Raw genomic sequence first — 24145 nt, forward strand, 5'->3', positions numbered from 1 at the left:
TAAATTATGGTATATGAATGCTATGGAATATTATTGTTCTATAAGAAATGACCAACAGGATGATTTTAAGAAGGCTTGGTGAGATCTACATGAACTGATCCTAAATGAAATGAGTAGAAGCAGAAGGCCATTATACACAACAAGACTGTATGACAATCAATTCTGGTGGACATAGCTCTCTTCAACAATGAGATGATTCAAATCAATTCCACTTATTCGGTGATGAAGAGAGCCATCTACACCCAGAGAGAGAACTGTAGGAACAGAGTATGGACCACAACGCAGCCTTCTCTGTTGTTATTTGCTTGCATTTTATTCCTCAGTTTTTCTTTTTCTTCCTTCTTGATCTGATTTTTCTTGTGCAGCAAGATAACTATATAAATATGTATACATATATTGGATTTAACATGTATTTTAACATAATCAACACATATTGGATTACCTGCCAGCTAGGAGAGGGGATGAGAGGAAGGAGAGGAATATTTGGAAAAAAAAAGTTTTGCAAGAGTTAATGTTGAAAAAATTACCCATGCATATGTTTTGTCAATAAAAACCTTTAATTAAAAAAAAAAAAAGAATTCACCTCCTTGAAAGAGAGCCCAAAATAAGAACTCCAAGCAATATCATAGCTAAATTTCAGAATTGCCAGATCAAAGAGAAAATATTGCAAGTAGCCAGGAAGAAACAATTCAGCTATCGAAGAACCACAATCAGAGTTACCTAGGACCTAGTAGTTTCCAAAGGATCAAACGGCCTAGGGTTTTCTGAAAGACAAAAGAAATTAGAATGTAGTCAAAAATCAACTATCCAGCAAAATTGAGCATTATCTTTCAGGGAAAAAATAATGGACATTCAATGTTACAGGTGAATTTCATTTATTTCTTATAAAAAGAGCAGAGCTGAATAGAAAATTTGATCACCAACATAGAACTCAAGAGAAGCATAAAAAGGTAAAAAAGAAAGAACTCTTGAGAATGATATCTATGTTATGGATATACTTAGAGGGTGCATGTATAACTGATTTTATTGCGATAATATAAAAAAGAAACTAAAGATGAATGGGGATTGTACTAGAAGAAGGAGAAAATGGAGGTAAAATGAGGTAAATTGTATCTCATGAGGAGGCAAAGAAGACCTATTATAATTGAGTGAAAATGTGTGAATCATACTGTCAGCAGATTTGGCTCAAAGAGAGAATATTAGACATATTTGGTTTCACTAAGAAACTTGTCTTATCCTATAGGGAAATCAAGAGGAAAGAGGAAAGAAAAAGAGGATGCTAATAGAAGAGAAAACAGAAGTACTAAGGAAGGGGGAAAGGCTATAAAGGGGAAGAGCTGTTTGAGGGAGGTGGTGGTCAGAAGCAAAATACTGAGGAGGGGAAAAGGGAAAGGAAAGAGAAAAGTATAACTTGGGGAAAATAAGATGTCATGAAATACAAAATTAGTCATTTTAAATGTGAGTGTTAATGGCATGAACTCCCCATAAAAAAAAAAGAAGTGGATAGCAGAATGGATTAAAAATGGATTATTATATGTTCTTTACAAGAAATACATTTAAAGCAGAGTGATACATACAGAGTAAAGCTAAAAGACTGGAACAGAATCTATTATGCTTCAGAAACAGCTTAAAAAAAAAAAAACAACAGAGGTAATGATCCTAATCTCAGATCTATAACAGTCTCCACCTACCACGGACGTTTTTCCAATTGTCTAAGTTCCAGATTATAAAGTTCATGTTTGTGCAATATAATAAAATATGGCCTGGTTTATTAATCTCATAAGAGTAGAAGCAGATCTTTAGGAGCACCTAAGATTTTAAAGGGGATTATTGGACTATGGTATAGGTAGTATTTCACAGGGAAGTCTTTAGCTAATAGAGCAAAAACAAATCATAATTGGCAGTTGAGGGATGCTTAAAACATGAAGAAGAAAAAGGAAGACTGGGTTGTATGATATCCTATTTTTGCTCTATTCAAAATCTTCAGTGAAACCAATGTTCCAGTTCCTCATTGATGATGATTTTCACACTATGATGGCTAAACCATTCATAACTCTGGTCACAGTCTTTGTGAAACAAAGATATGCCAGTGCTAATCAGAACCATATCAGGTCTATCAATAGGTTTCCTTTCTCTACATTCAATGATTGAAAACCTATAAATTAATTTAACTTATTTATAACCCTTGTATATAGCAAGTCAAAACTTTGTGCCATCCCAACATACTCCCTGAGCTTCATAGTAGAGATAAAACAAACAACAACAACAACAACAACAATTTGAGCTCTCTGATTATTCATAGAAAAAACAGAACAGCAAATACATTAATAGACATATGTTCTGAGACTAGCTGCCTTGAGGGTATTTTAGGGAAGAAGTGTTTTGTTGTTTTTGTTTGTGATAATATGTACCACGCATACACAAGTTGACTGAAATGTTCTCAGTATGAGAAGTGATGTTATCCCCTAGGAGTTCAAGGAGTCCTTTATTATCTATCACTATGCCATTCTGCAAGAATCTTCCTTAATAATCTCATCCTTCACTTGGAAGATAGTTATCTACTTGTGAATCAATGAGGCTTCAGAAAATCCAAGGAATGGTTGATATGATGTTTGCTGTTCAACAATTCCTGGAAAAATGCCAGGAGCAGAACAAATCTGTAACACAGTGTTCACTGATCTGACCAATGCCTTGACCAATGCATTAGTCATAAGAGTTTCTTATGGAAAATTATATATAATATGGAAAATACATATATAAAGTAGTTTAAAGAAAAGATACTAGCAATCAGTTTGATTTGAGAAGCAATACATTATTGACTGAGCTATGTCTGGAAGGATTCTAAGAGGCTGAAAGGAAGAGAGCATCAAGGAATAGCTAATGCAAATGTATGGGAAATGGAGTGGTGTACATGAATAACAGAGAAGCCCACTTGTTACATAGTGTGGGAAGAAAAATAATATACATTATGGATGGAAAGACATTGGTGGCAGATTTAAAGAGCTTTAAGTGTAAACAGAATCTATTTGTTTTAGCAGTAATAGGGAGCCACTAGATTTGGTTGAGTAGGGTAGTTATTTGTTCATCTATATATTTAATTCATATGTAGACTAGATTAGACAAAGAAAGGACATGACACAAGGAAATTTATGGCAGCATTTCCAGTGGAAGAGAACTCTAGCCTTGTCTATCTCCTTACTACCTTTTATGATTATAACATACTTATTTTAACTTTTAATTATATTTAAAGTTTTCTGCCAAACACTATAAGAAAATATATAGCACATGAGCTGAATCTTGAGGGAAATTAAGGATTCTTGGAAGCTTGGAAACAGAAATGAAGAGAGAACACATACTAATTTTAACTCATGGCTCAGAAACATAATTCTAATTTCACATAGACTTATAGGCCTTCCACAAGTCATACATGGGCAAATCACAAGTTTTCCCTTTGCCTCAGTTTCATATGACTTTCTGATCTGTAGGAAACTTGTAATGGATATATGGAGCATTTCTCCCTTATCATGGACTTCATGGACTATGAAAAACTCATGTTTCTCTTTGATCTGCTTGCACAGAGACAGCTAGGCTAGGAGTCAGGAAGACTTGAGTTCAAATTTTTGTTTTAGGTACTTAAATAACAGTATGATATTAGGCATTCATTTAGCCTCTGTTTACATAAATTTCCTCCTCTATAAAAGTGGTAATAATAACATCTATGTGACAGGGTTGTTGTGAGAATCAAATTAGTAATTATGAAGCACTTACCACAGTGCCTGGCAAATAGCAAGTGCTGTGCAAATGTTAGTAATTATTATTTTCATCTATTTATCTATCTATCCATTCATCTAATTATTTATTACTGGGAAGATTGAAGAACAAGTAAGACTTTATAAAGCTCTTTCCTGAATAATAACCTTTGGAGACCAAAACCTTTAAACATTTCATTTGGGAAGTTGTAGCACAAACCTCCTTTGGAACACACCACAGAGTAAGATCTTGAGTTCACAAGTTCACTAGTATTCTGAAAAAGGTATGATTTTCTTTTCCCTTGTTTTAGTATATGAGTTTTGTAAATGTGTCTTCTAGCATTTATAAAAGGCTTAGAACACTGCTGGTAATTAGTATAACTGGATTCAAATCCTACTTCTCGTATATTATTCCTTTATGAACTTAGATAACTCACTGAATTTCCCTTAATCTCAACTTTCTCATTTGAAATGAGGGTATTGCAATAGATGCACTCTAAGATTGCTTCTAGCTCTAGTTCTAGGTTTCTAGTTTTCTTTAAATAAAATTTGTAAAAAAGAGGTAACATTAATTTTTTGAGTTAAAAGTTCTCTCAAATAATCATAATATGTGCTAATATAAAATATTGTTGTGTGTATATGTATGCATATTATATGTATGCACACATATACACATGTGTATATGTAACAAATACTTTTTTTTACAAATAAACAAAGTTTTTAAGATAAAATATGTATGCAATTTTTATTATATTTAGATAGTCGACAAACACAGTTGTAAAGGTGAAAAGGTCTTACAGTTTACAATACCATTTCTGTTGAAAAAGTATTGGGAAGTCTCTTAATAATTGTTTCAAGTTCAGTGGGTCACCTTATAAGACAACATGTTAGAAATGTTCCCTCGCAGAAGCCTCGTTGTGGTTGATCTTTAGAGCACTTTATCTTACAGTCACCAGAATGTTTCAAGCATGTCTTGCGGATCAAGAATTCACTAATGGCTGTAAAGGAAATAACAAAAATTCACTTTGAGTTTACATGATGACAACAGAGCTGTTTTCTATAACTTAAAATTTTCTTTCATTTATATTTAATTAGAATAAAATGTATTTTACAAATATTTTAGTAATTCTTTTTTAACAAAACAAAGAATCCCCAACCTCCATTTTCTCTTCTTTCTTCTCGAGAAGATCTCATTTAACAAATAATATTGTAAAATAATAAAAAAATTAAAAGATATGTAAAATCAACCAAAGTGATCAAGACATTAAAAAACCCTGAAAATATGTGCAATGAAACCTTTCCTGTACTTTACAAAGTCCAAGGAATAGGTGGATGTGTTTTCTTATTTTAATGGATAAAGTGATTGAGGACAGATAGGTTAATCAATGGTAAACCTATAGCACATAAGAAAAGGACTCATACAATCATAAATTTAAATTTAAAAGAGATCCTAGCATTCAACCAAACTAATAGTCATATTTTACATACAAAAAAACTGAGGTCAAAAGAGGCTAAATTATTTACTTGCTCAGGTTCTAGACGGAATTTTCAAACCCAAGATTTCCTTACTACAAATCTAGCATTCTAATGATTAGTTGTTGCTTTCTGACTCTAGTAAGGTAAATATGACTTCTTAAACTGACTCATTTAATAGGAGAAGAAATTGACCTAGAAAAATTAGTTGAAATTCTCAAAAGTTACAACCCTAACTCATAGCAAAGTCAAAATTAAAATGTAATTTTCCCAGTACCCAACTTACAATTTTTTCTGCTCTACTGTGCTGAAAAAGACATATAGAAAAGATTCAACCTGAAATAAACATATAATTTGTATGTATACTCCACTTTGTCCTTTATTTGGTCCCATCCAACCTTACAGGGAATTTCTAGTTTAAGATGAATTCCATTCAATCCAGCTTGAGAGAGATTTTTTTTTTTTTGTCTAGTCAGGGGTCCTCAAACTTTTTAAATAGGGGGCCTCAGACTGTTGGAGGACCAGACTATAGTAAAAACAAAAACTTTGTTTTGTGGACCTTTAAATAAAGAAACTTCATAGCCCTGGGTGAGGAGGATAAATGTCCTCAGCTGCTGCATCTGGCCCGCAGGCCGTATTTTGAGGACCCCTGATTGTTCAAGATTGGGAGTGGACTGGGTATAGGGATAGTCTCTCTGTCTAAGTGTGATATGGTATCACTCTCAACCCTTATTTGAATAAACCCACTTCTCTTTGTAAAAAAAGTACCTCTTTCTTAACTGTTAACCAATTAGAGTTCATTGCTGTTTGAATATCTCTTGTCCAACATTATATAAATTTGAAACTTTGCCATGCAGTTTCTTTGATGAAATGAGAGGATAAAGGCTTTTTTTTTTTTTCTCATATGCAGGCTGTTGTAATGGGCTGAAGCTCAAGTTGATGCACTGAGGTCCCAAGCACGTGAGGCTAAATAGTAATTGGACCATACTCTATTAATATATATGCTTGGAGAAAGAATGGCCCCTGCCCACTCTTTGTGCAAGTCCTGATGTGTTGTATAGGAAATGACGATTTTTGGTGGGTGGAGGCAGAGGAGTGGAGAGAGAGGCAGAAAGAGACTGCTGTCTGAGTCCTATCGCAGCTTTGACCTCCACAAAGAATAAAGATTGAAGATTTTCCCTTAACCTGAATTCCTGAATCCAGCTGATTTTAAAATATGCGGTCATCACAGGCTGTCATGAATTAGGTTGATTATAAATTATCCTCAAACTTTGTCATTAAAATTATTTTAATCAGCATAGAACCATGTTTTTTGATACACAAATTATATATGATCTAAGGGAAGATTTTAGGGCAGACAGAACAGGATTTTGAAATTTAAGGTATTGCCCTAAGAAGCTGATATGAAGATACTCTATATGGATCATAAGTAGGATCATAAGTTGAGAAGGGAAATAAATGCTCAGTGAATCATGAGTCAAATAGTTTATTACTCACAGGAGTAAAAGTGTAAAGGTATGTTCATCCTATAGTCCATAACATATGACAGCTACTTAAGTGTATAATGGGATATGTGACCAAATCAAGAGCCCAGATTTCTTATTCCTATGTGAATGCTCTTCATCAGTAAATCCACAGGGGACAGGAGAAACATTTTAAAAACTTTCATACCAAGGCTTTTAGAAGGAAGAGCTAAGATGAAAGAAAAAATGGAAGGAAGTTGCCTGAGCTCTTTTGGTATTAAAGTTCTTTCTCTAGTTTTCCTAAAAACAAGTTTAAATTAGTCCTTAAAATAAATTTTGGATGCACAAAAGGGTTAGGTGAAACAATCTTCTACTCCTAGATAACTTTAAAGATTGCAGGAAAGTTTATTTCACTTGGATTAAAGGGAAATGTAGCCCAGTACAGGCAATTATCAGGCAAACCAGTTGGAGACTCCTAATTTCAATAACGATCATCAATCAAAGTTCTGCAGCCATGACTAGCTACTAGTCCTGGAGCTCAGGACACAAAAAGTGATCCAGTAACCCTGAAGGCTCTAGTGAAGCAAGCTAGTAATCAGACACTGTTTCCAGGTACAAGAAGATTGGACAGCAACCCTTGTACTGCAGAGGCAAAGCTCAACTTTAAAAGTCACAAATTAGATCGAAGAATGCATAAAAAGAAAAAACAAAACAAAGCAAAGAGGCCTGACCATAGAAAGCTTCTATGGTGACAGGACCAATCAAAACACAAATTCATAAAAGGACAACAATGTCAAAAGGCCTATATGTGAAGCCTTAAAGAGAAATATCTTAGTAGATTTAACAACAAAAGAATGGAGGACTTGGAATATAATATTCTGGAAGGCAAAGTTGCTTAGATTACAATAAAGAGCCAACTACCCATAAAATAAATGAGCACAAACCCTCAGGAGAAAAAGGAACATTGAGTGAAATTGAGGACTTTCAAACTTTTCTGATCAAAAGACCAAAACTGAACAGAATATTTGATCTTCAAATTCAAACCCTGAAAGAAACATAGAATGGTAAGAAGTAAACAATAACAACAACATGTTCTTCAAGAAAGTTTAAATGGCATCTGTTCCCACATAGGAAGATACTTATAACTCTTAAGAACTGTATCACTTTTAAGACATATAAACACACTCAGATATACACACTCAGAGGATGCAATTATAATTTGACTTTGATGGAATAAAAAATTAAGGTGTGAAAAAGAGTATTTCATTGAAGAGAGAAGAAAAAGAGAGACAGAATAGGATAAATTATATCACAGGAAGAGATAGCTATTAGAGTAGAGGGAAAGAGAGGATGGAGGGAGAATTGCTTGAACTCTACTCTCATCAGATTTGGCCCAAAGAGGTAATAACATACACATTTACTTGGGTAGAGAAATCTGTTTCTCTATAGGGAAATAAGAGGAGAGTAAAACAAGAAAAAGTTGGGCTAAGGGAACTGATAGAAGAGAGGGTAGATTGAGAAAATCAGTGGTCAGAAGCAAAACACTGATGAAGAAAGACAGGATGAAAGGAGACAAAGAAAAATATAAATGGGGGATATGGAGGGAAAGATAGAGTAATTATAATTGTGAATTGTGAATTGGATGGACACTTCCATAAAATGGAACATATAGCAGAAGGCTTAAGGATTAAAAACAGAATCTATAATATGTTGTTTACAAAAAAATACCTGAAGAATACCCCCCCACACACATACACACACACTAAAGGTGAGAGACCAGAGCAGAATCTGTTATGCTGCAGGTGAATTTTAAAAAAGGAGGGATAGCCATCATAATCTGAGACAAACCAAAAGCAAAATTAGATCTAATTAAAACAAACAAGGGAGAAAACTACAACTTGTTAAAAAGTACCATAGACCAGGGGCAGACCCAAGATAGCAGAGAGAGACCTTGATATTGCCTCGACTTTCCCCAGTTTCCCTCAGAATCAATGCTGGATCAAGCCTCTAGATAGATGTTAAAGTGACAGGACCTACATCATTAGCAGTGAAATAATTTTTCCAACTTAAGATATTTTAGGAGTTAGGAAAGGTCTGTCTTTTTTGGGCAAGGATCAGGGAGAAAAATGTGGTCCAACACACATGGAAACATACAGCTCAGGGAATCTAGTATGAGGCTTTTAGTCAAAGCAGAGCAGTATTGGCTACTTTGTCTTAGCTCAGAGGGCCAGTGGCTCAGAAGAACAGCTATGAAACCTTTAATAACCACAGAAGGCAAACTGTAAGGACTCAGATCCTGGATTAACAGGGAGGAGTAGGCCAGGCCAACTCAGCATGATGAGAAAAGCCAAAGCACAGCTGGCCCTAGCACAGTGAAAAGGCAGTGTGAGGCCCCTATCCATGTACACACACACACACACACACACACACACACACACACACACACACAAGCTTAGAACAATTTCCTCTAAACCCTAGGAGCAGAGCTCAACTTTTTAAGATGAGCAAAAAAAAGCAAAAAGAGCTCTGACCCTAGAACAGGGAAGATTAGAACACAAACCCAGAAGAGGACAATAATGGCAAAATTCATACCTGTGAAGCCTCAAAAGGGAATATGAACTGCTCTCAAACTCAAAAAGCTCTCTTAAATGAGCTCAAAAAGTATTTTAAAAATCAAGTAAGAGATAGAAAAATGGGGAAAATAAATGAGAGCCATGCAGAAAAATTATAAAAGCTTTTTGGGAAAAGCCAACAGATTGGGGAAAAAAAACACATGAACTGACTGAAGAAAACAATTCCTTTAAAATGAAAAAAATGGATATGGAAAATGGAAAAAAATCCATGAACAAAACAACTCCTTTCAAAATACAATTGGTCAAATGCAAAGATGGGGTTAAAATACTGATCAAAGAATAATTCGTTAAAAATTAAAATTGGAGAAATGGAAGTGAATGATTCAATGAGACGTCAAAAATCAGTGAAACTCAGCTCTTACTAACTGCACTGTAGCACCTAACTGCTCCTTTAGAGAAGATACCAACATTCTAAGTTTTCTTTACCTAATCAAACAGGCCAGTGGGAATTTAAAATCAGAGCCTCCTCTATAAAATCTGTAATCACCAAGTGATACTATCATAGGCCAGCAGTACAACAATTTTCAGCATAAAGATAATCAATTATAAGAATAAAACTTCTGTAAGCTCCAGTGCAGGTCTAAAAAAAGGATTTGTTTTGAAATGAAGACAACAAAGGAATCATAAGCTGATTCTCCTTTGATTAATAGCTGATATTTTTAGAACTCTTTTAAATTTACAAAGCTTTTTACTTATAATGAGAATTATAGGATGCAGGTAGGACAAATATCATTAGGCAAAAGACACAAACAGTAAACATTATTAAGTTTATACTAAGTACCAGACAGTTAACTCAGAACTAGAAGGAATACCATTTGCTCTAGAGTCAGAAGACCAGGGATTAAAATTTACCTCTGATAATTATAACTGCATAGCCTTGAGGAGAATTCATCCTCTCTGGGCTTCTCTTTCCACATCTTCAAAATGGAAATGTCAGACTACATGGTTGCTGAGGTACATTCTATGACCCTCATTGTTCAGAGAAAACTGAGAGTTAATTGACTTTTTTATGACCTTAAAACTAGTAAATGTAGTTTGATTTCTGAACGCAAGTCTTATGATTCCAATTCCCATCCCTTACAAGCTACCCTGTCCAATCTCCCATAGCTGTTTCTCAATAATAAGATACATCCAGCTGATATTTTTATATTGGTATTTTAAGTCAATTTAATTCAAATGAATAAATATTTAATATATTTCAAGTTCTAGGAATATTATAATGAAGATAAGAAAGCTTGCCTTCATGAGATTAAAATTTAGTAGGTGATAAGATATGAACAAAATCAACTGTGAGGTAAAGCAGACTGTGATGAACAAAAAATAGAGAAGCAAGCAAAGAGTTATAAGAAATCAATTAAAGGTAGAAAAAGTCATTTTTAGTAGTAGGGAGAAAGGAAAGTTCCATGAGGTGACTGACAGGATTGGTACTTGAAAAAGAGGAACAATTTTTTAAGGTATCATTTAAGAAGATTCATATTCCAATTGTCTATTCTTTGGGAATTTTCATCCCAATTCTGTGCTATGACAAATGACTTAGGTTATATTTACTACTCTGTACTTATTATTAGTATAAACTAATTATAACAATACATTTTCTCTAATACATCTTCCCCAAAAATGCTTTCCTTGTAATTAAACTATGAAATGAAGAAGTAATTCAGGTATTATTATTACTATTTTGTAGATGTGGCAACTGAGATACAGAGGAAAAAATATTAATGAGGGAAAGGGCATGTTGCCACAAACAAAACTAATTCACTGAGGAGATCAGAATAAATACTTTACCACTTATAAAAGAGTGTGAGCAGCAGATTCCCTTGAATCTCTTCAATCCAAACCTCCGTAACCTAGCTAACCATCAGCTACCTTTTTAGCAATACCTTGGTAAATCACATATTATAAGATCATGGATATAGAGCTAAAAGAGTACTCAGAAGTCTTTTAATCTATCTCAGTTATTTTATAAAGTAATAAAATAAGACTCAGAGAGGTTAAGATTAAAGGGAAGAGGCAGTATTTAAAAATAGGGATTCTTGACTTTACAACCATCACTTAATCCTTCCATCTCATTTCCTCCAATTTGATCCTTAATCAATGGTATGTTACCAAGTTACATCAACTTGCTAGGTTAAGTAATGCCCTATTGGCCAATAACTTACTACACATGTCAGGTATGCTACTTGCAGGAGATTCAAGATGAAATAAGACATAGAGGCTGTTCACATGAAAATGATAGTCTCTATAGGCCTCTAATTTTGGTTTTGTTTTATTTTAAATTAAAGTGAGACACTATGAGTCATTCTATATTACGTGTTTAATGAATGTTTGCATAGAAATGCTTGCTTTACCTGGAATGATTGTGGTCATAATCAGGAATAAGTCAATAAGAAGGTAACAGATCCTCATGGGCAGAGAGATTGTCAGAACTAAGGAACAATCGCAAGGCTTCAGTCTTAGAGTTTTTGAGTGAGACACACACGGCGTACACCCACATTTATCATTCTCTATGTTAGCAAGAAATTTTAGATCACTGATCTCACAATGAGTGCTGCATGGACCATTGAACAAGCAGATGTATGATAAAATGAATCATTGTGAACCAGAAATTAAATGGGGACATGAATTGCATTTACTTTCAGTTTCAGAGAGCCAAAGTTCTTAAAAAGTATGAATAGATACCTAATAAAGGTTACCGTACTGGAAAACAGATTCAGAGGTTTATACAACTATTTCTTAATTCCCTTTGATTATGCTTATTATCATTCTCCTATCTATAACTAATATACTAATAATGCTTTGTATTTTATATCATTCAGTAGAGAGAACTCTTTCATAAGTTTTATGTACTTTTAATTAAATCAGGATAATATTCCTCCATTTTTATTATTATTTATATTATGAAATATTCTAACATTTCTTATTTATGTTATTATGATTAATTATTTTCATTATTGGTAACTTGGAATAATTGATAGAACTTTAAATTGACAACTCTTGATTCAGATCTTGCCTCTGAAACTTCCTGACTGTTTTTGAGCTTGTCTTTTAGCCATTTGCTCTCTGGTCTAAGTTCTGATCCTTATCCAAGATGTTTTTATTCTTTTTTGCTCACTTTCCAGCCTATTTTCCAACTTTTAATTCATGTTAAAGTTGAGCCTGCTCCTAGGGTGGTGGGAAGCACTGTCCCTTGTTTTCTTGTGAGTGGCCTGCTGCTGGCTTGTCCCAAGACTGCCTTCACTGGACTGCACTCCTCTTTTAAACAAATGATCCTTCCTGGTGACCTTCTAAGTTGTTTTCCAATAGAAAATGTTTCATTCCTTCCTATTGTTGATTCTACTGCTACAGAATTTACTTTGGAGGTTTATTCCAACTTCTTGGGTCTATTGCTCAATTTCTTCTTCCACAGCTTTTCTTTCTTTTCCCTTTTTTGCTCACCCTTAATCTTTTCAATATTTTAAATCATTTTAATTCCCTCATCTCTTCTATTATTTAGAGTTGTATTTTGGTTTTTCTTTAAGGTTATGATTAGAAATGTTTAAGATTCTCTTCTTTAGGATTGTGTCTTAAATATACTGTCAAATGATGAGAATAGGCACCAAATGTTGAGGTTGACAAAGCACACCAAATGTTAGAGTTTGATAGCAATTCATATGTGATGCATTCACAAGGTTTTTTTTTTTTGCCTAAAGGCACATTTATTTATGAGAAGAGGTTATACACAAAAATGAAGAGTTAATATAGACACCAGGAGGGGTAAATATCAAATATATTTGAGAGAGCATAAAGTTAATAAAGAAAGGGGTTTTAACAGTGGAATTAACAATGGAAAAGATAAGTTCCCCAATGGACTCACATCTAATTAGGAGAAAGAGAATACAGGTAGGAGTGTGCCATTTACTGGCTGACTAAACCCATAGAGAAATTTATCACTCTAAAAAAGTTAGATATGAGAAGGAAAAAGACACCTTCAAGCATGGGGCAAGAATGGTGTAAGGAGAAAGAAACCATGAGGCACACAGGGGAGGAGATGAGAAAAAAAAAAAAAACACCCAATGAAAATTTGGACTAAGCCAAAAGGGATTCAAAATGACAGAAACTCAGATTTATAGGGAAAATTTAACCTTGGAGATCTGACATCTGATTGGATACATTAAGATAGTGTTACCCAAGACTTCCACAAGGGATAGTATTGTAAGATGAAGCTGATCCCTGCAAGTACCCTTTACTATTTCTCCCAGGAAGCAATCTCATCAGTATGGCAGGGTTTCTCTGTTATTCCTACCAAGTTACCTCGTCAACATTCAAGTGGAAAATAAAATATTTTACACAGGTGCTGATTTTCATTTAAGGCCTGCATTTCAAAGCTTATACCTAGAAAATTCCTCATTAGGTCATATAAAATATAGCCACCCAATATTGTATAACTGTTCTATGGGTAGTTCACATATGGTAATGATTTTTTATAATAGATGAATAATTCATAACTTCTAGGATTTCTAAGTTTCTTGGAAGCTTCCTTATGTAATTCCTTGGCACTTCTCTCCTTTTCTAAATCCCAAAAGTTTCTTCAATTCATTATAATTTTGTTTACAAACTTAATTTTGATAAGTGTGGAAGATTATAGCCTGATATATATATATATATATACACACATATGTAATATGTATATACTCACACACACACACATATATCTTACAAAAGAAAAAGCAATTCCTGAGGAGTTAAATTTTAAAGAAAAAAGATCTTTGGTTGTAAAATGGAAATAATTTCAATGATAAATTCTTAGTCTATAGAACAGACAACATGTTATTAAAGAGTTGAGGAATACTAATGGACGAAAAGTCTTTGCTTGGTAGGCATCTCAACTATAAAAACATATTTGTTTCATGGAAAATTGAAGAATTGGCATTGGTGATGCATTCACTAGCATTCATCTTACAATGTTAAAAAGTTCTCACCAAAGGAGATGCTCATAGTTGAAGGTTATCCCTTTGTTATGGCACAGAGGCCATAACAAATACTGTTATGAGCATAGTCTCTGCAGGGGAAAAGGACGTCAGTGTTAAATAAATCCAGAACCAATATCATCTCTTTCAATGGGTATCTTTGTTCTATATTCAAAATTTATAATGGTAAACTAAGTAAAATTATTATTTCATGGTCTTTGTAACACAGCTTTCTGAGACTCCTAACAGAAATAAATAGGGGAAATAAATAACTTTAATTTCTATGGTTGTGCATAAAAAAAGAACAGTGAGTACATTGATAAGCATGAGAACAGGGAGTATCTGCTTTATTTCTCTTAGATAAAATAAACTTATTGGTAAAATAATGAAGTCTTCTCAAAAGAAGATAAAACTCATCTCAAAATCAGCACAGTACATACCAATGAAGATTATTTAAAATATATGCAACCTATTCTACAAGATAGTAGAAAAACCACATAGTAAAAAGGAGCTCCCTTTCTAGGATAATAATTAGATAATCTGTGGCACTACATGCATATTACCTCATTGAACACACATACACACACACACACACACACACACACACACACACACACCACATACACACATACACACCCTTTCCCCCCAACTTTACTAATTCATCAGAAGCCAAAGGACATGATTTGTGGATATCTACTTCTTAATTGTCAGTACTGCCACTGGTTTTTTTTTTTTTTTTTTTTTTAAATTTTTCTTGCCTGTTACCAATCAAAAAATCTCTCAAATGTCTGCTGTATACTGGGGAAATAAATGAAATATATAAAAAACAGTCCTTATTCTCAAGAAGCTTATATTTTAACTATGAGACACACAATCCTGGACTGTAGTCTTTTAAAATATAATTAAATTTAGGAAAAATGTGCCAAAATGTACCACTTAAACTACTTCTCTTCTTTATAGTTTTCTGTCTTATACTCACCACTCTCCACCTGAGCAAAACTTTTCCTCTTCTATTCTCAAGTCTATGAGGCACTGACAGCTTGACAGCTCTTCTAAGTTACAATCACATTTAAAAATGTTGTAAAAATGAAACACTATTGAATTGACTAGTGGTTTCCTTTAGGCCATAGAATTTAAATAGTTTACCAAACTGTCTCTTTTTGTATCTCTATCTTTCTCTGTCTCTAACTTTCTATCTTTCTGTGCCTCTGTCTGTCTCTAGACTGTATCACTAGAATAAAAACCCCATTATGGATATCTTAAAAATGCAGGACAACATCTGGCTGAATGCATGATTCATAGACACAGAGGACTTTGTACAAATGAATAAATGGACATTAAATGATGGAATATCAATTATATCTATTCAGGAAATAGCAAGTAGTCCAATTTCACTGAAATATAATATTAAGAATGAATAATGTAAAATTAACAAAAAAATCATTTAAGTTTTTAAAAGTCCTTCTAATTCATTTCCTTTTCCTACTATTTTTAAGTGAAAAAAAAAACTGTGGTCTAATTAGGTGATGTTACTTGTAAGAATCATCTATTTAGTTAGAGGTTAAAAACTCATTTCTTCTGTGTTCTGGCCTGGTACATTTTTTTTGCTATTCATTCTGAATCTGCTTAAGGGGACAATTTTCAGGCTAAGAATGTAGATGTTAAAATTCTTTTATGTTTATGACATAAAGCCTAGTCATTGACAATACTAGAACTTTTAGAAAGTATTTTTTTTATCATTTGTCTTAAAACTTTTTGCAATGTAACTAAGGATTGTGATGTGACATATAGGGAAAGATTCATCTGACTCAATATTAAAGATTCCAAGATAATGGATGAGAACTCTGTATCTGGCTTTCCTCTAAAATATATTTGTGCTCTACAAATATTTTATTATATCTCAGTCAATGAAAACCCTTCCACAGAGGGTTGGATGAAAGAAGGATGGAGAAAATCTAATGTGATTCAGTGAATTTATTTGGCTTCATGTAACTGCCTTATTAGCATCAATACATCAAGCTCCATATACCTAGAATTAGATGGAAATGAATGTCAGGGTGTATACCCTTAATTCTTATTGATTTTATTCTTTATTAACTTTTGAAATTTCCTCGTGAAGATTACACCATGTTGTATATTTCCTTTTAACAATATATTTTTATTTTTCAAGATACATGCAAAGATAGTTTCCAGCCTTCATCCTTGCAAAACCTTATTTCCATTTTTTTTCTTACTCTCTCCCCTCTTCTTCCTTCCTTTGGACAGCAATTAATCCATTATAGACTAAATATGTGCAGTTCTTCTAAATATATTTCTATATTTATCATGCTACACAGGAAAAATCAGATCAAAAAAGAAAAAAATAAGAAAGAATAAAAACAAATTAGCAAGCACCAATAAAGGTAAAAAATACTATGTTGTGGTTCATATTCAGTATCTATAGTTCTCTCGCTGGATGCAGATGGTTCTCTCCATCATCAATCTATTGGAATTAGCCTGAATCACCTTTTTGTTAACAAGAGCCAAGTCCATCACAATTGATCATTGCATAATCTTGTTGTTACTGTGCACAATGTTCTCTTGGTTCTACTCACTTTACTTAGCATTGGTTCATGTAAGTCTCTCCAGGACTCTGAAATCATCCTGCTGATCATTTCTTATAGAACAACAATATATCATAATATCCATATACCATAACTTATTCAACCATTCCCCAACTAATAGGCATCCACTAAATTTCCAGTTCCTTGACTCTACAAAAAAGGGTGTTACAAAATTGTTACATGTTGGAATCTTTACAAACTATTAAGTCATTAGAGTTGATAGAGACAATAATTATCTAATTTAGCATGGTCAGTATCATTGATCTGATCTTACAAGGAGATGTTTTGGGCCAGAACCTGAAACAGATATACATGGTATACATAAATCCATCAATATGGGAGGCATTACACATAATTTACATAAACACATAGCAATATAACACAGGCTAGTAGTAATGTAACAAATAAGGAATTATACATGTCCATAAGTCCTAGAAATAGTCCAAAAGGAATCCATTGTCCATTAGTTCATGTGCCAGGAACCCAATAGTTCCTGTAAGCTCTGAAGTACTGCAATAGTCTCATCAACAATTTTTCATCTCAAAGAATCCAATGATTCTTGCTGGTTTTTTCAAGAACTAAAACAGTCTCATCTTGTGTTAGGAAATCCAATGATTCCTGAAGATTTTTAAAACTTCTTTTAACAGTCTCATTGTCAGCCATGCTCTTTCAGGAGCAGATGTTTCTTAAATCTCCTTTGTTTTGAAGTTTTTCTCTTTTTCTGTTTCATCTCAGGGAATCCAATGATTGTTGCTGGTTTTTCAGGAACTGAAAGCTGAAGATTTTAAATTTCTTTTAACAGTCTCATTGTCAGCCATGCTCTTTAGTGTCAGATGTTTCTTAAATCTTTGCCTTTGTTTTGATGGACAAGGCAAATATAGCTTATTGGCACCCATCTGATTCCTTCTCCATCTATAAAAATACAAGCAAACCTTCTTCCCCAAGCATTCAACCTATCTAATTCCCTTCTATTTACCACTTTTGGGATTCCTCCTCATCATCTGGTAATTACATTGGAGTTGTTTGCACTGGATACTGCCTTGTTGGGTTAAAAAATCTATATTCTCCCTAACTGTAATCTTGATTGTTTTTCTGTTGGTTGATGACATCAGAGTCCTGAATTTCTAAAGTCTCTCTGAGTGTAACCTCAGCTGCTATCATGCCCCACTAATCTTTTGATTGATACCTTGGGCCTAGACCCTGCCTCTCATTTCTCTGAGTCAATCTACATTCAGAGGTCCAGTGAAAGCCTCAGTTGCATTTTGGACATGGGGTTTTGGGTTTTATTCTCTCATGCTGTCTTCTCACTCTGTCTCCATATTTACAATGAGTTCTCAAATGTCCAACTTTTCCACACTGAAAACATCTATGAGTTTCTCTAGAAGTCCTTTGCCAAAAAGGACCTTGTCTTTCCATGTTCATCATAGTTTGGGCATAATAAGCATCTGTGCCCACTGTGGCACAACGTCTTATGATCTCCTCTAAAGGAGCATCTTTGTCTAGTCCCCATATAATTCTTTTGCAAACTTCATTGGCATTTTCCTTAACCAAATGTCTTGTCATTATTTCTGTTGCTGCATTGTCTCCAATGGTTCTTATTACAGCTGTTTGCAAATGTCCCACAAAATCTGCAAAAGGTTCATTGGGACCTTGCTCTATTTTTGTAAAAGCTTTATTTCCATCTTTCTGTCCAGGGAGAGAATTCCAAACTTTTATTACAGCCTTAGAAATTTGCTCATACACTGTTATGGGATAATAAATCTGTTCTGAATTCTCTGCATACTGACCTTTACCAGCTAGTTGGTCAAAAGCTATTTGTCCAGTGGCTTCAGTTTGTCTATTGCATTGGGCTTGAATCCTACATAATTCATGAAACTCTGAAAGCCACAACAAATTTTATCCAGGTTCTAGACATGGTCTAGCTATGGATTTCCAATCATTCGGGGTTAAGATTTCATATGACAAATTATCTAGTAACATCTTCACATAAGATGATGTAGCCCCATGTATTTTCTCTCTTTTTGACCTGAAGAGTCAAGCTTCTCAATCACAGGATATACATTTATAAAATCAGATATATCTTCTCCTAAATAATTCTGTATGTTGATTCATGTTATTTGTTACATTATTACTAGCCTGTGTTATATTGCTATGTGCTTATGTAAATTATGTGTAATGCCTCCCATATTGATGGGTTTATGTATACCATGTAGATCTGTTTCAGGCTCTGGCCCAAAACATCTCCTTGTAAGATCAGATCAATGATACTGAACCATGCTAAATTTGATAATTATTGTCTCTATCAACTCTAATGACTTAACAATTTGTAAAGATTCCAACAGTTACACACATAGATCTTTTTCTCTTTTTTTATAATCTCTTAGGATAGAGACCTAATAGAAACACTCCTGGATCAAAGGATATGCACACTTTGATAGCCCTTTGGACATAATTTCAAATTGCTCTCCAAAATGACAACCACATTGTTAATGCACTTAGAACAATGCTTATCACATAGTAACCATTCCATAGATGTTTATATCTTTCTTCTAACTAGAATTCCATATAACTAATTGTTAATTATATCTTCATATTGTGTGGTTTTTTATCATATGGGATCCTGAGCCTTACACAATAGGAAATTCAAAATGACAAAGTAGCCATATCTGCTTTGTCCTGGGGCCATAAAAAAACTCAGATATAGAAGTAATTCCATATAACAGAAATAATATTACCACCAAGAAATAGTTACATATCTGTAGAGAAATTTTATTTTAGAGAACAGACACATATGACATAGAAAAGCAAAGCAATAACAAAAATTGATAATTATATAGGATTTCAAAATTTGTAAAGTGCTTTCTAGCCAACTTAAGGGAGAGGGTTCTTATCAGAGAACACATGACTAGACAAAAATATAACAGATGGTTATAATGAAATATACTGTAATGCCATAAGAAATGGTAAAATGGATAATTTTAGAGATTCTAAGAAAGATTTTATGAATTGATGGAAAAATTAGCAAAACTAGTAGAACAAATTTATTATGTCAACAAAATTGTTATTTAAGTACTGTTAAATGTTTTTCTATTAAATGCTTATAGGAAATATATCACATCATATCATATCAGATAATCATATCAGATAAGTAAAATGACAAGATTATACAAATCTAAATGCAGAATAACTTTACATTATATTCAGAGAATCAAGAAAGTAAAGGGAAGTAACTTGGTGTCGTTTGACACTGGTAGAGATGTAATGGTAAAAAGTGAAGTTATCAATTAGAATGATAGAGCAATAGGTATCAAGAAGCTCTGCCCTGCCACCTAGTGGTGAAAGGAAATAGTAAAGGCAATAAGTTGGGGGTTGGACTAGGATGAAAGGGCATACTAAGGCATCAAAGAATATTTAATCATCAGCCTGGAAATGGGTTTTCTCTATAGTTATGTGATTTATTTCTTTGTTCCCAGGTCAATCTATATCTACTTTATTTTGATTCCTGATGGAAACACCTTTTTATTTTTAGTAACAAATATCTTTCCAACAACAGTGAAAACGAAGGTGGTCTCTGTTCCTCAATGAACCTACTGTTCTGTTTCTTCTGTGCACAATTTCAGTAAATGAGGAATTGGCATAATATATAGAGCTTTGCAGCTGTAGTCAAGAAAACCTGAGTTCAATTATAGTCTCAGACACAAATTATATACATGACTCTTGGCAAGTCATTTGAACTCTTTCTGCCTCAGTTCTCTCTTCTATAAAATGGTGTCCATAATAATATCCCCTTCTCAAGGTTTTATAAAGGTGAAATCAAATAAAATTTTAAAGCAGTTTACAAATATTAAAGAGTCAAATCTTTATTGTTTTAAGTTATTTTTTATATTTTTATAATAATTATTTTAAATTTTTTATTATAACTTTTAATTTTTTTACTGTGATAATTATTTTTATCTGGCAGAAATAATTGTCATGTCTTTCACAAACTCTTCAGTTATTAATGCTTTCTCTTTCCTCCTTAACAAATAAGATGAGGGCAGGGATCTTGACTTATTTATTTTTTATGTATAGCCCAGTTCTTAAAATACTGCCTCATAGTTAGTACAGGCTTATTAAAATGAATTGTATCTCTCAGATTTCTTCTAAACCTTTATTTATTTTCTATTATCTATATATGAACATAATTTAATTCAATTTTAAAATCATCCTTTGAGGGACAGAGCCAAGATGACTAAGAGAAGCCAGGAAGTTTCCTGAACTCTTCCTAGTTTTCTTCAGAAACAACAATAACTCAAGCCTCTAAATGGATTCTGAAGCTACAGAATCACAAAATGATGGAGCAAAATAATTTGCCAACTAAAGATAACTTAGAAGGACTTCAGTAATGGTCTCACTGGGGCCAAAGGGGCGCATAGCATAGCACAAGTGGTACCTGCACAAGCCAAAGGGAAGCTCTTATCCATGGCATAGACTGGCAAATGATGCCCCCCTTTCCTAGCTCAATAAGCTAGTGTCCTAGTAGGCCAATTGTGAAGCTCCAGTGCAGAAGGCAAATTGCAAAACCCAGAACCCTGACACAATAGGCCTGACTAGATAGAGCCATCCCAGCACAGTGAACAAGCTGCCAGAACCTCAGGCCTGGTGTGAAAAGTCGGTGACCAGGCCTCTGGTCCCCAGCTCAAGAAGTTTAGAACAATGTCCCCTGTGACTCAAGAGCAGAGTTTAAGTTTACAAAAGGAGCAGAATCCCCCCAAAAGAGGCTTAACCATAGAAAACAATTATAGCAATAGGGAAGATCAAAAGATACACTTAGGAAATGACAACAACATTAAATGTTTAATGTGAAACCTCAGAGGGGAATATGGATTGGTCTTAACTTTAAAAAGTTCTCTTGGGAGAATGCAAAAATAATTTTAAAAATCAGTTTAGATAGGTAATTATATAGGAGAATTATGAAACAAATAAACAAAAAAGTCAACAGATTGGGGGAGAAGCACAAAAATAGACAAGAAAAAACTCCTTTAAAATAGAATTGGGCATATTGAAGGAAAGGAGGATGTATTGAATAAAACAAATCCTTAAAAAACTAGAATTGGTCATATGGAAAAGGAGGTACAAAGGATAAATAAAGAAAATAATCCCTTAAAAACTAGAATTTTGTAAATGGAAGCTAATGAAAAACAACTGACTCAGAAAATAGATCCAGGAGAGAGAAGCTAATTATTTGACATCTTGAAAGTAATGATCCAAAAAATTTAAAAGAATCTGGACAACATCATTTAAGAAATTATCATTGAAAATTGCCCTAAAACAGAGGGTAAAATAGTAATAGAGAGAATCCATCAGTTACTTCTTGAAAGAGATCTCCAAGTCCTAGGGATATTGTAGTCAAATTCCAGAATTACCAAGTCAAGGAAAAAAGTACTGCAAGAAGACAGGAAGATGCTATTACTGGATCTGTATCCCAAGGAAATAATAAAGAGAAAAGGACCCATATATACAAAAATGTTTGCAGCAGCTCTTATCATGGTAGCAAAGAATTGGAAAAAGAGTAGATGTCAATCAATTGGGGAATGACTGAACCATGGTACATGAGCAATGTTAAATAAACCATTATTATTGTTCTATAAATATGATGAACAAGCTGATTATAGAAAGGTCTGGAAAGATTTCCTAAATTGATGCTGAGTGAAATAAGCAGAACCAGGAATAAATTGTATGCAAAAATAGATAGCATGTATAATGATCAGCTATGAAAGACTTGCTTCTTTTCACTGTGATTTAAAGCAATTACAATAGACTTTGTACAAAAAATGCCATTTACACACAGAAAAAAAATCTAAGGAGACTGAATGTAAGTCAATACATGCTATCTTCACTTATTTTTTTTCTGTTTATTATCTCTCCTGTGGTTTTTCCCTTCTGCTCTGATTTTCTCTTCAAACATGATTCATAAAGCATTGTGTATTAAAAATAAATAAACTTACTACAATAAAAAAGAAGACAGGAAGAAATGATACAAATATCAAGGATATCACTACAAATATAAGGATTACACAGGACTTAGAAGCTTTTTCATTAAAGGATTTTGTGGCTTAGAAAATGATAAGCCTTCTGGTTTATCAGCAAAAAAAGCTTGGATTAATTACAACTAAGAACCACCCAGCAAAATTGAACAGTCTTTCTTTCTCTTTTTTTTTTTTTTTTTGATGGAGGAAATAGTCCTTCATTGAAAAGGAGGATTTTAGAGATGAGAGCTGAACAGAAAAGTTGTTCTTAAAATACAAGAGTCAAGAGAAGCATAAAGAAAATAAACATTTTCCTATAAAATAATAATACATACAAAATAAAGTACATTATTAATTGAGTTAAAGTTGTTGACATCCCTAGATGGGAAGATGATACTTGCCATGCTTGGCAATTATATCTTTTTTAGGGCAGTTAGAAGTATACATAGACAAAAGATTGACTTCAGTGTGATAAAATACATTAAATAATTAAGGAGTAAAAATAAATATTATACCAGAAGAGAAAATGGGAAATGGAAGTAGAATAAGGATATCAAATTTTATCAAATGAAAAGGTACAAAAAACCTGTGACAATAAAGGGAATGAAAAAAGGGGGTTAAATTATTAAATCTTACTCTCATTGGATTTAGCTTGATAAGGAAAAAAAAAACATACACACTCAGTTGAGTATAGAAATTTATCAAGGGCAGGTAGGGCAGATTGAGGGAGGTGGTGGTTAGAAGTAAAATATTGATAGGAAGGGGAATGATGAATATATAGAGAAGAATATAAACAGGAGTGAAAATAGGATGGAAGGAAATACATAGATACTAATGATAACGGAATGTGAATGGGATGAATTATCCCATAAAACAATAACAGATAGCAAAGTGGATTAACCCAGAATCCTATAATATGTTGTTTACAAGAAATATACTTAAAGAAAAGAGACATACATAAAGGTAAAAAGGTGAGGATGATACATTATGCTTCAGCTGAAGTAAAAAAAAAAAGGCAGGAGTAGGGATCCTGATCTTAGAAATAGCAAAAGCAAAAATAAATCTAATTAAAACTGATAAGGAAGGAAACTACATCTTGCTAAAAGATGTATTGTAAATAAGGAAATAATAGTAATACTCACCAAAAATACACCAAGTGTATAGTATCCAAATTCTTTGAGAAAATAAGTGTGTTAGAGGAAAAATAGAGAATGACAACATTCAGAAAACACACCAAAACTTGTGGGACACAGTCAAAGCAATTCTTAGG

The 24145-nt window shown here is 33.4% G+C and overlaps 1 long non-coding RNA gene across 1 annotated transcript; it reads right to left on the bottom strand.

Annotated features, from left to right (window-relative positions):
* Positions 1 to 536: 536 nt before the first annotated feature.
* LOC127561841 (uncharacterized) lies at positions 537 to 11812 on the bottom strand. Its single transcript, XR_007953548.1, has 3 exons — positions 11667 to 11812; positions 4621 to 4747; positions 537 to 764 (listed from the first exon to the last, which is right to left on the bottom strand). It is a non-coding gene; the product is annotated as an uncharacterized LOC127561841 (long non-coding RNA).
* Between the last annotated feature and the right edge of the window lie 12333 nt (positions 11813 to 24145).

Source organism: Antechinus flavipes, chromosome 4 (genome assembly GCF_016432865.1).
Source record: "Antechinus flavipes isolate AdamAnt ecotype Samford, QLD, Australia chromosome 4, AdamAnt_v2, whole genome shotgun sequence".
Taxonomy (NCBI): domain Eukaryota; kingdom Metazoa; phylum Chordata; class Mammalia; order Dasyuromorphia; family Dasyuridae; genus Antechinus; species Antechinus flavipes.